Below are 13,812 nucleotides of genomic sequence, written 5' to 3'. Positions count from 1 at the left end.
CGCTAGAGGAGAACATCATGTCTGGTGAAGTAGAGGGCCAAGAAAAGTGAGTGAGACACTCAGTGAGCTGGAATGGCACAGTAGCTGTAACAATGGACGTGAGCATGCTGGCGATTGTGAGGATGACGCAGGACTGACAACATTTTGTTCTGTTGTATATAAGGTCACTATGAGTTCGAGTCAACTCTATGGTACCTATCTATCTATCTATCGATTGATCGATTCGTCTGTTTAAGCCAGCCATCTTAGATCACGTACATACCAAAGCAGGGGAAGGGTCTACGGAGTAAGAGATTAAGAAAACAAACAAAATGTAAGAAAAAGCATGTGGAATGAGAGAGGCATGTGAAGAGAGAGAAAAAAAAAGGTGCTTCCTTGGATCCTGAATATTTTCCAGTGCCTGGTATGAGCAAGGAGCCCTGGTGGCACAGTGGTTAAGCACTCAGCTGCTAACCAAAAGGTCAGCAGTTTGAATCCACCAGCCACTCCTTGGAAACCCTACAGGGCAGTTCTACTCTGTCCTATATAGGCTCGCTTTGAGTTGGAATTGACTTGATGACAATTGGTTTTTTTCAGGTTGGTATGAGTAATTCATGAGACCTTTGGTTTCCATGTGATACTTTTTATTCTTTATGATCAAGCTTACTTCACTCTCAAATTAGGGTTTTCATTTCTGGCAACCAGATGATCCCTTACTAAAATATCAGACCAACGACCTCTTCCAATCTCATTTTACAAAACAGACAGTGAGACCCATAGGGGTAAAGTTCTTGCCCGTTGTCACTCACATATTTAGCAAAACTAATTTTAGTTTTTCTGTATCTAATTCCAGTTCTCATTCTACACAATAATTTCCATTTAATTCTCTAAGATGCTGGAATGGAAGTATGAGAAACCCAAATGTTATATTCCACAAAATCTAAGGTATCATCAATTCTCAGGCACATTAAACACTGAAAATTAGACCATGACACATTCTTAAGATGTCAATGACAGTAAGAGACATTCATATTTCAGAGATATTAAAATGTGAAATAAAAAGCTCACTTCAGAACCAATGAATGATGGTAATAAAAAGGGATTAACGGAATTTGGGGCAGAGTGAGTTGAAAGGTGTTAATGTGGTCCCTGTTTGAGAGGAACTGGCTGTAAGGTTTCAAGTAGGAAAATGAATGTTGTATTTCCTGTTTTCAAACCCACTACACAGATGTTGCCAACAGTGAAGAATCCTAGCCAAGTCCATAGTGTTACAGAGATGGAGAGAAAGGGCTCTTTCAAATCCTCTCTAAGTGAATTAATTGATACCAGATCCTAACACTGTGCTAGGCAGTGAAATAGGGGAAATTGAAGCAAGAAGGGAGTATAAAGGAAGAGAAAGAAAAAGTATAAATCCCATTTCTAGCCCTCATGCATTTAAGTTTTTTAATCAATAATATTTAGTGAGTCCCCACTCTGTGCCAGTTTCCATTTTAATACTGGGCCTATAGCAAAGAACAAAAGAAGCAAAGTCCCTGTCCTCACGGAGCCTGCATTCTAGTGGAGGAAACAGAAGACAAACAAAATAAAATTAAAATGTCATAGAAAAATGTCAAATAGTGTAAGTGCTCAAGAAAAAAGAAGCGTAGTAAGAAGTCAGTCCCTCGAGAAGCATACAGTTTAGAAAGGAGACTCATATGAAATAACTTTGCAAATCGTTTGAGACAGTAGGTTACTAAGTACCAACATGAGTTGTTTGGAGACTTAGTATACTAGAATTCAAAGATAACCTCTCAAAGTCTTCTTTAGCCCTGGACTTTGATTGACCAGCCCGCTCTATTCTTCACTCTGCAAAGTCCCGATTCAAAGAACTGGTTGTTGTTGCTTTTAGGTGCTGTGGAGTTGATTTCGACACAAAGCGACCCCATGTGACAGAGTAGAACTGCCCCCATAGGGTTTTCTAGGCTGTAATCTTTATTGAAGTTGTCAAGGATTTCATTTCACTTGGATCAACAATCAGTGCCCATGGAAGCAGCATGGACTGCCAGAAGAATGAACAAATCTGTCTTGGAAGAATACAGCTAGAGGGCTGCTTGGAAACCAGGACAGCAAAACTTCACCTCACGTACTTCGGACACATTATCAGAAGGGATCAATCCCTGGAGAAGACATTATGCTTGGCAAAGTAGAGGGTCATCAAAAAAGAGGAAAGCCCTCAATGAGATGGATTGACACAGTGGCTGCAACAATGGGCTCAAACATAGCAATGATTGTGAGGATGGCACAGGATCAGGCAGTATTTTGTTCTGTTGTACATCGGGTCACTTGAGTCAAAACCAACTTGATGGTGCCTACCAACAACAATCTTTATGGGAGCAGTTTACCAGGGCTTTCTCCCATGGAGCCACTGGCTGGATTCAAACTGCCAACCTTTCAAGTAGCAGCCAAGCACTTAACCTTTGTGCCACCAAGGCCTGGTGCTTGATAAGAAATGGCCACTTGACACAGATTGTCAGCCCTGCAAATGGAAATCAGTTGCACATAAACTCCATCCCTGGCTTCCACAGGGCATTCAGTGCAAGTCACTGTAGCTCTTGTTGCTCTTTTACTGAATCTTCAGATATACTATAGGGCAAGCTTTCAGATGTTAATTTATGTGTTCACTCTCTCAGAGTCAGTGTCCCTCTGGCCTTCCTCATGTCACATTGTGTTTTCCTTACTTTCTAACTGGTTATCCGTTACCACTCAGAGCAGCACTATACAATTCCCAGGATAGCCATCTGAAGCTAAGTCTCTGCCACCACGCCACCTGCCCAAGGTTCAGCAAAGATTTTTCAATTATCTATTGTGGAGCCCTGGTGACACAGTGGTTAAGAGCTACAGCTGCTAACCAAAAGGTTAGGCAGTTCGAATCCACCAGGTGCTCCTTGGAAACCCTATGGGGCAGTTCTACTCTGCGCTATAGGGTCGTTTATGAGTAGGAATCAACTTGATGGCAACAGGCTTGGTTTTTTTGTGGTTTATTGTAGAGGAAACTAAAATTTAAATTGATTAAAGGACCTGAAATCCCTTTCCAGGGACGTTTTAAAATATTTTTAATTTAAAAAATTATATTAGTAATACTAAATTCCAAGACAATTCCAACAGTGGAGACAATGTAATAGCAATAGTGTTCCCATAGCACTTCAATTTCTAGAGAAAATTACTCTTACAAGTTTCATGTGTATTCTTGCAGAGTGATCCAGTGAATTGTATATTAACACATATATAAACATAAGTGCGGTTTTCTATATGTATACTGTTCTGTTAGCCCATTGTTCACTCAAACGTAAATTGTATATATCTTTGCTGTAAATAAATACTGATATCTTGTTCTTTTTAATGACTACATATAATTTTATTTATTATGTGGATGCACTATAATGTATTAAACTATTGCCATATTGCTGAGAGCTTAAGTTCTTTCCAAATTGCACATATACAATGATACTACAAAAAACACACATACTTTACGTATTAAAGTGGTAGGTCAAAGAAATGTACATTTTAAATTTATCAGGATAGTCATAAACCAAAAAAAAACCCGTTGTCGTTCAGCCAATTTTGACTCCTAGCAACCCCTTATGTTACAGAGTAGAACTGCTTCACAGGGATTTCGTGGCTATGATGTTTACAGAAGTAGATTGGAGGCCTTTCTTCCGTAGCGCCAAGGGTGGGTTCAAACTGCCAACTTTTAGGTTGGAGGTCGAGCACAAACTATTTGCACCATCTAGGGACCTTAAAAGGAGCCCAAGGGCACAGTAGTTAAAGTACTCAGGTGCTAACTGAAAGGTTGGCAGTTAGAACCTAGCAGCCACTCTGAAGTAGAAAAGTGTGGCAGTCCGCTTCCACAAAGATTGCTGTTGTTGTTGTTAGGTGCCTTCCAGTCGATTCCGACTGATACTGACCCTATGTATAACAAAACAACACTGCCTAGTCCTGCACTATCCTTACAATTGTTGCCATGTTTGAGCCCATTCTTGCAGCCACTGTGTCAATCCATCTTGTTGAGGGTCTTCTTCTTTTTCGCTGACCCTCTATTTTATTAAGCATGATGTCCTTCTCCAGAGACTGGTTCTTCCCGATAGCATTTCCAAAGTACATGAGACAAAGCCTCCTCATCCTTCCTGCTAATGAGGATTCTGGCTGTACTTTTTCCAAGACAGATTTGTTCATTCTCTGGCAGTCTATGGTATATTCAATATTCTTTACCAACATCATAATTCAAAGGCATCAATTCTTCTTCGATCTTCTTTATTTATTGTCCAGCTTTCACATGGATATAAGACGACTGAAAACACCATGGCTTGAGTCAGACGCAACTTAGTCCTCAGAGTGACATCTTTGCTTTTTAACACTTTAAAGGGATCTCTTGCCGCAGATTTGCCCAATGCAAATCTGAGTTCTTGACTGTTGCTTCCATGGGCATTGATTGTGGATCCAAGCAAAAGGAAATCCTTGACAACTTCAATATTTTCTTCTTTTATCATGATATTACTTATTGTTCCAGTTGTGAGGATGTTTGTTTTCTTTATGTTGAGTATAACCCATACTAAAGGCTGTAGTCTTTGATCTTTTATCAATAAGTGTTTCAAGTTCTCTTCACTTTGAGTAAGCAAAGTTGTGTCATCTGCTTATCACAGGTTTTTAATGAGTCTTCCTCCAATCCTAATGCTCTGCTCTTCTGTAGTCCAGCGTCTTGTATTATTTGCTCAGCATACAGACTGAGTAAGTATGGTGAAAGGATACAACCATGACGCACACCTTTCTTAACTTTAAACCATGCAGTATTCCCTTGTTCTGTTAGAATGACTGCCTCTTGGTCTAAGTATAGGTTTCTTATGAGCACAATTAAGTGTTCTGGAATTCTCATTCTTCACAATACTATCCATAATTTGTTATGATCCACACAATCAAATGCCTTTGCATAGTCAATTAAACACAGGTCAACATCTTTCTGGTATTCTCTACTTTCAGCCAGGATCCATCTGACATTAATAATGATATCCCTCATCCTATGCCCTCATCTGAATCCATTTTGAATTTCTGGCATTTCCCCGTTGATATACTGCTGCAACCACTTTTGAATGGTCTTCAGCAAAGTTTTATTTGTGTGTGATATTAACAATATTGTTCGATAATTTCCACATTCTGTTGGATCTCCTTTCTTTGGAACAGGCATAAATACAGATCTATTCCAGTCGGTTGGACAGGTAGCTGTCTTCCAAACTTCTTGGCATAGAGTGAGCACTTCCAGCACTGCATCACTTTGTTGAAACATCTCAATCAGTATTCCATCAGTTCCTGGAGGCTTGTTTTTCTCCAATGCCTTCAGTGCAGCTTGGACTTTTTCCTTCAGTACCATCAGTTCTTGATCATATGCTACCTCCTGAAATAGTTGAACATTGACCAATTCTTTTTGATATGGTGACTCTGTGTATTCCTTCCATCTTCTTTTGATGCTTCCTGCGTCATTTAATATTTTCACCATAGACTCCTTCAATATTACAACTCAAGACTTGAATTTTTTATTCAGTTCTTTCAGCTTGAGAAATGCCATACGTGTTCTTCCCTTTTGGTTTTCTATCTCCAGGTCTTTGCACATTTCATTACAATACTTTACTTTGTCCTTCTTGAGCCACCCTTTGAAATCTTCTGTTCAATTCTTTCACTTCATCATTTCTTCCATTTGCTTTAGCTACTCTGCCTTCAAGAGCAACTTTCAGAGTCTCTTCTGATATCCGTTTTGGTCTTTTCTTTCTTTCCTTTCTTTTTAATGACCTCTTGCTTTCTTCATGTGTGATATCCTTGATGTCTGTCCTGGATTCAATTGTGTCCCCCAAAAATATCTGTCAACTTGCTGAGTCATGATTCCCAGTATTGTGTGCTTGTCCACCACTTTGTCATCTAATGTGATTTTCCTCTGTGTTGTAAATCCTATCTCTACGATGTTAATGAGATGGGATTAATGGCAGTTATGTAGACTTAATCTACAAAATTAACCTACAATTTAAGCTAATCTCTTTTGAGATATGAAAGAGAGAAGCAAACAAAGAGGCATGGAGACCTCATACCACCAAGAAACAAGAGCCAGGAGAATAGCATGTCCTTTGGCTCCGGGGTCCCTGCTCTGAGAAACTCCTCGACCAGGGAAGATTGATGACAAGGACCTTCCCCCAGAGTCAACAGAGAGAGAAAGCCTTCCCTTGGAGCTGGCACCCTGAATTCAGACTTCTAGCTTCCTAGACTATGAGAGAATAAATTTCTCTTTGTTAAAGCCATCCACTTGTGGTATTTCTGTTATAGCAGCAATAGATTACTAAGACAATGTCATTCCACAACTTGTCTGGTCTTTGGTCATTAGTGTTCAATGCATCAAATCTATTCTTGAGATAGCCTCTAAATTCAGGTGGAATATATACAAGGTTGTACTTTGGCCTTCATGTACTTGTTCTAATTTTCTTCCACTTCAAATTGAACTTTCATATGAGCAATTGATGGTCTGTTCCACAGTAGGCCCCAGGCTTTGTTCTGACTGACAATATTGAGCTTCTCCATAGTCTCTTTCCACAGATGTAGTCAATTTGATTCCTGTGTATTCTATCTGGTGAGGTCCAGGTGAAGTCACTCTGTCATGCATGCAGGAATATTTTTTAAATGTCTGCAAAGAGGAACCAGATATTACTGTCCACAAGTTCACAGTCCAGAAGAGAGAGTGGCACAGAAACATGCATAACTGCGAGCCAAGGCAGAAAGGAGAGGTTCATAAGAGATGCATGACGGATGAAGGAAGCTCAACTTGGGCCTCTCTGACACATGTCCCTTTGCAAATAAGGCAGCCCTTGGAAAGATATACGGTGCACTTAGATTTTCACTTTAAATTTTTCAAATGTGTGAACTCAATTAACATTTGGATTAGGTTTAGAGATCTGGTGATATTAGGAAGTATCTCCTACCCCATTTCCTTAGTCTTCATTTATGTTGCTGAAAAAAGATATTTGCAATGAAGAAGTCTTCGGTCTTGCTCACTTTAAATTTTTCAAATGTGTGAACTCAATTAACATTTGGAATAGGTTTAGAGATCTGGTGATATTAGGAAGTGTCTCCTACCCCATTTCCTTAGTCTTCATTTATGTTGCTGAAAAAAGGTATTTGCAATGAAGAAGTCTTCGGTCTTGCAAAATTCTATCATGCGATCTCTAGCATTGTTTCTATCACTAAGACCATATTTTCCAACTACCAGTCCTTCTTCTTTGTTTCCAATTTTTGCATTCCAGTCACCAGTAATTATCAGTGCATCCTGATTACATATTTGATCAATTTCAGACTGCAGAAATTGGTAAGCATCTTCAATTTCTTCATCTTTGGCCTTAGTGGTTGGTGCATAAATTTGAATAATAGTTGTATTAACTAGTCTTCCTTGTAGGGTATGGATATTATCCTATCACTGACAGGGTCGTACTTCAGGATAGATCTTGAAATGTTCTTTTTGACAATGAATGCAATGCCATTCCTCTCCAATTTATCATTCCCATCATAGTAGACCATATGATTGTCTGGTTCAAAATGGTCAATACTAGTCCATTTCAGCTCACTAATACCTAGGATATTGATGTTTATGCATTCCTTTTTATTTTTCATGACTTCTAATTTTCCTAGATTTATACTTAGCACAGTCCAAGTTCTGATTATTAATGGGTGTTTGCAGCTGTTTTTTCTCATATGAGTCAGCAAATGAAGGTCCTGAAAGCATGAATCCGTCTATGTCATTAAGGTTGACTCTACTTTGAGGAGGCAGCACCTCCCCAGTCGTCTTTTGAGCGCCTTCCAACCTAAAAGGCTCATCTTCAGGCACTATATCAGACAATGTTCCTCTGCTATTCATAAGGTTTTTACTAGCTAATTTTTTCAGAAGTAGACTGCCAGGTCCTTGTTCCTAGTCTGTCTTAGCCTGGAAGCTCAGCTGAAACCTGTTTATCAAGGGTGACCCTGCTGGTATTTGAAATACCAGTGGCAAAGCTTCCAGTATCACAGCAACACACAAGCCACCACAGTATGATAAACTGACAGACACGTGGTGGTCCATAAAGCTTACAGCCTTGGAAACCCTATGGGGTGGTTCTCCTCTGTCATATAGTGTTGCTGTGGTTCAGAATCTACTCGACACAATGGGTTTGGTGTGTTTTGTAGAGAGGTTCATGTTGGAGCTAAGTAGTCACCTCTCAGGAATGCTGTAGAAGAGCACTGTGCTGCTTAGAAACTTAGATAATATCACTTGTAAGTCTCTCTACCTTTTTGTACATTATCCCTGTGCTTTAATTTCTGGAGTCCTTTTTGCTAGCAGAGTTAGAAAATCTTAAACTCTTTTTATTTTATTGATTCATCTCCACCAGTAAATCTTTTGGCTTTGAACTATACATCTTATCTCCCCATGATCCAACACCCTACCCTGCTCTGGAACATCACCCCTGCAGATATTCCCAGGGGAGAGTCTCTGATGGAAAGACAAGGTGTCAAGATCACAGCAGTTGCATCAATGCACAGCAGCTGAACTCCATTCCAGAAGCTACTTTGTGAGCACAGATTTATTCCCTACCAGATAATTCTCACTCAGCTACCTTCCTGAAACCCTCAACTGCTGCCAAGGTTAACACAGGCCCTGAATCTGCCTGTTGATTCTTATTAATTAATCCAATCAATGATCTTGTATCATACAGTGTCTGTTTTTAATATAACCTATTTGATGGGGCTGTATTAATTTAGGAGAAATGTGCACTGGCATTCTGGCTCGCACTTTTCCTAATTATCTTACAACTCTCATTCAGCAGTGAAATTAGTCTGTGGTTATCACAGTTAATGGAAGCGATAGCTCTTAGCTAAGTGATCTCCACCAGTCACCTGATCTTTTCTTGCTCTCAGCTACATAAATGATTGCACTCTCTATGCAGGCCCTGAGGATGCATAATCGGAGCGTGGGTGTGAATGTGTTAGCAAAATCTCCCGCTTTGGAACAACAAGATGGTACTCCATCCTCGTACATTTCTCAAAGTGGAAGGATAACAAGATTGGAATGACAAGACTGTAAAAGGGAAAGTTACACAATAACAGGGGCTAGGTAAAAAGAAGCAACTTCTGAGGCTATGCAGGAAACTGGAAACCTGGTCTTGCAGTCATGTGATAAAGGACAGAAGATACAGTCTTCCTAAAAAGCAGATAAAGACATAAAAATTCTTCATATCTTTGCTCATTTTGCTCTTAAGCTCTGTGGTGTCTGTCCCACATTTTCCACCTTTCCCTTAAAGACTTTGTGGAGTTTCCTAGTCAAAACTATTAATCCCTCCTCTATGCTCCCATTCACTGTATTATTTTTTTCCTTCATTCATCCATCCAATAAGTATCTAGTAGACAACAGGCACCGTGCAAAGTACCTGGACTAAACCCATAAACAAGATAGACACATTCCCTTCCCTCATGAAACTTCAGTCTAATCAACGAGACAAGCAATTAAACAAATTAATTAAAATCAATCTTCATAAATTGTTAAGATGCTAGGAATAAAAAATAACAGGGCGCTTAGATAGAAAATGGAAACCCTGGTGGCTTAGTGGTTAAGAGCTACATCTGCTAACCAAAAGATTGGCAGTTTGAATCCACCAGGCACTCCTCGGAAATTCTATAGGGCAGTTCTATTCTGTTCTTTAGGGTCGCTATGAGTCGGAATTGACTCAATGGCAACTGGTTTGGTTTTTTGATTTAGATAGGAAATGACCAGGAGGAACCATGAAAGGCTATTCAGGGAAGGCTAATCTGAGGAAGTGACATTTGAACTCACATCTGAATGACCAGAAGGAGCCAGCCTTGCTAAGAACCAAGGCATATCAAGTTATCAAAGCAGCAGCAAGTGCAAAGGTCCTAAAGTAAGAATAAGTTTGGTGTGTTCCAGAAATGAAAAGTAGGCTAGAGTATCTGGAGGTAAAGAGAGAGACGGAGAGAGGCTGAGAATGTGACTCTCTATTAAGCACTTCTGCCTGGTGGTGCGGTGATTAAAAGGATGGCTGCTAACCAAAAGGTCGGCAGTTCGAATCCACCAGCTGCTTCTTGGAAACCCTATGGGGCAGTTCTACTCCGTCTGATAGAGTTGAGATGAGTCAGAATCGACTGGAAGACAATGGGAGTAAGCACTTCCGCAATAGCAATCTGGGCTATAAATGGTTGTGTGCATGTCTCCTTCACCTTTTATCACTGGATCATAAGCAACTTAGGGTAGAAATGATACGGTATTAACTTCATTACCCACAGTGTCAAGTATGATGCCTTGTGTACAGTAGGTAGCCAAGAAATTTTAGTTGAATTTACTCATATCTATTTAAATGTACTATGAATTCCAATTTTACCTGTGAAAGGAGACAGCTGATTAGTCTCTGAAAAACTTGCTAGTAAAAATAGTTAATATTTTTTGAGCTGTTATTATTTACCAGGCACTGTTCTAAGGTGTTTATAAATACATATTTATTTAAGGCTTACAAAAAGCCTATGACTCAAAACCATGTTTGTTTCCATTTTAAACATGGAACAAACAGGTCAATTAACTTAAGTGGAGAGTATAAGTATTGGAGGCAGGATATGAACCCAGGCAATCTGTCTCCAGAAGACATGTCCCTAGTCATGACATTAATCCTCCCAGAATCTAAATATATCCTGGAAAACTGATTAAACCATGGAATACATGAACTCTTAATGTTCTGGGATTTGAGACAGGTGTATGACATGCCTTGGAAAGAATAAACTTACCTTGAATATGCTTTAATAAATTTCCATATCTCTGCTCCCTTGGTTAAAGAAAGGATTATCTAGTTACCCTTCAAATGGCTTGAGGGTTGCTATGGAAACTGCTTTTCCTTAAGTTTGCAAGGTAGCTCTCTCAGCTTGTAAGATGCTCTGCTAAAGAAACAGTAGAACATTTTGCAGTCTTACCAACAATGTCAGCACAAAGGGATGGCCTGGGGAAATTTTAAACTTCTCTCAATATTCTCTATCCTTTTCTTTGCCTCCTCCCCCAAACCAATCTAAATAAAGAATCTAAATAAAATCAGGGGCTTGCTAGGTAAACGTAGTTTAAGACAAATTCCTACCTCTCGTGAAACTTCAGTCTAGTCAATGAGACAGGCAATTAAACAAGTTAACTAAAATCAATAATCATAAATGCTTACTTCCACAAAGATGCTCTTAAATTAAGCTCTGGTACATCCACTCCCCACCAATGAAGAGGGAAGAGTTATTTCTTAGAAGATTCCTGTTCCTTGTTTATTGCCTTCTTGTAGGACTTGTCCTTAGGACATAGGCTAAGCCAAATGAAAAATACATGAATACAGTAGTATTCAGAAAAGCAGAAATGTGAAGCTTCCTGGAAAGAAATGAGAAGGTGCTGGAGTTTTGGTAAAGTGACTCACCTCTCCATGAAATCCAAGTCTTGTTATTGTTAGCTGCCGTAGAGTCAGCTCCCAACTTATGGCAACCCCATGCACCACAGGATCAGACCATTGTAATCCATAGGGTTTTTAATGGCTGGTTTTCAGAAGTAGGCCACCAGGCCTTTGTTCCTAGTCTGTCTTATTCTAGAAGCTCCACTGAAACCTGTTCAGCATCACAGCAATAAACACTAGCCTCCACTGACAAGATGGGTGGTGGCTGCATATGAGATTCATTGGACAGGAATTGAACTAAGGTCTCCCTTACAGAAGGCAACAATTCTACCACTGAACCACTATATATGTTTTAGTTGTCCTTCAATCTATAGCATTTAGCACAGAATAAATTTATGATGATTCTGTTCCTTTGGGAGATAAACGTGTAAGTGAAAAACATAGAAAAGCCTTAAGGCTTTTTCGCGAATGATGCTCAGCCACAGAGATCTCTAATTTTTTGCACATATTGCCAGGCTTGTCTGATCAACATTCAAGATTCTTTTTTGCAATTTTTTAAAATTTCTTTTAATTTTATTATTAAGCACATTAACCATGAGCTGATCTATCGATTTATTTTTATTTAGGCTTATGTACTATCTCCCCAAACAGATTTTCAGACACTTGTGGTGCCATTTTCCATTTCATTTTTCTTTAGCAGTGTTAGGTACATCACATATGTTCAATAGTATTTGTTTGTTAGCTGATGAATGTGAGAGATGGAGATCTTCTCCATTGATCTTGTTTTTGGAGTACCATTTTGCCACTCATGCTGGAAGGTTTCCACAAAAATCTTCCATTCATTCTCACTCAAGAAATCTTGGAAAGGAAGGGAGGGAGTGAAAGAGAAGAAATAAGGGAAAAAAGACAGGAAAAAGAGGGAAAACGAAGGAAAAAGGAAGAGAGGGACAGAGAAAGGGAAAAAAGAGAAAGTAATTGGCAGCAGCTTTCATATAGGAAGGAAGCAGTTTAGTGGAAATGAAAGAACATGAGTTTTTGAGTAAGATAATTTGAGTTCTAATAAAGTGAGACCTATGTCTCTCTTTCTCTAAAAAATATTAATATTAAAAAAGGTCCTGAGGCAGATTGCAAACAGAGACGCCTTAAAAGTTTTTTGTGAGAGACTTCCGGCAAAATGGAGCTCTAGGCAGAAGCACCACGCCGTCCCTCCACAGCAAAGATCCGAAAAACTAAGAAATGACAACTACATCAAAACAACCAAAGGCAAAATAAATGGCATAGGTATAGAACCTTGTAATGGAGACAAAGGCAAGGCGATACCAAGTAATGGTAGACTGCTTCAAACTTAGAAAGATAAGGGTAAAATTCATGGTAACCACAAAGTTAACAAACATGCTTATAAAAATAAAGAGGAAAAACATAAAGCCTCAGCAAAAACAAAACCTACAAAAAATGAAATGAAAAAAAAATCCACAAACAAAAGTAACTCAGCACGAGAGAGTAAGAAGAACAAAGAAAACGTCAGCACCACAAAAAAAAGCACTACAAAATGACAGCAACGAACTCACATCTATCAATAATTACACTGAATGCAAACAGACTCAATGCACCCATAAAGATACGGAGAGTGACAGAATGGATAAGAAAACAGGATCCATCAATACTTTGTCTATAAGGGACACACCTTAGAAACAAAGATGTGAACTTATTAAAAGTCAAAGGTTGGAAAAAAATACATCAAGCTAACAACTAGCAAAAAAGAGGAAGAGTGGCAATACTAATCTCAGATAAAATAGACTTTAAAAGAAAATCCACCATAAAAGACAGAGGACACTATATAACGATTAAGGGGATGATCAATCATGAAGACATAACCATAACAAACATATACGCACCCAAGGACAGGGCTCCAAAATACATGAAACAAACTCTAACAACACTGAAAAGAAAAACTGACAGTTCCACAGTAATAGTAGGAGACATCAACACATCACTCTCAGTAAAGGACAGAACAACTAAGAAGAAACTCAGCAAAGATGCAGAAGACCTAAAGGGCACAGTCACCCAACTTGACCTCATAGACATATATAGAACACCCCACCCAACCACTGCAAAGTACACATTCTTTTCCAATGCCCATGGAACGTTCTCCAGAATAGACCACATCTTAGGCCACAGAGAAACTCTCAACAAGATCCAAAACTTTGAGATAATTCAAAGTATCTTCTCTGACCACAATGCCATCAAGGTAGAAATTAACAACAGAAAGAGCAAGGAAAAAAAATCAATTACATGGAAACTGAATAATACCCTTGCTTACACATCACCGGGTAATAGAAGAAATCAGAGATGGAATCAAAAAATTCCTAGAATC

Source organism: Trichechus manatus, unplaced genomic scaffold, assembly GCF_000243295.1.
Source record: "Trichechus manatus latirostris isolate Lorelei unplaced genomic scaffold, TriManLat1.0 scaffold00011, whole genome shotgun sequence".
Lineage (NCBI taxonomy): Eukaryota > Metazoa > Chordata > Mammalia > Sirenia > Trichechidae > Trichechus > Trichechus manatus.
This window is presented reverse-complemented; position numbering follows the sequence as displayed.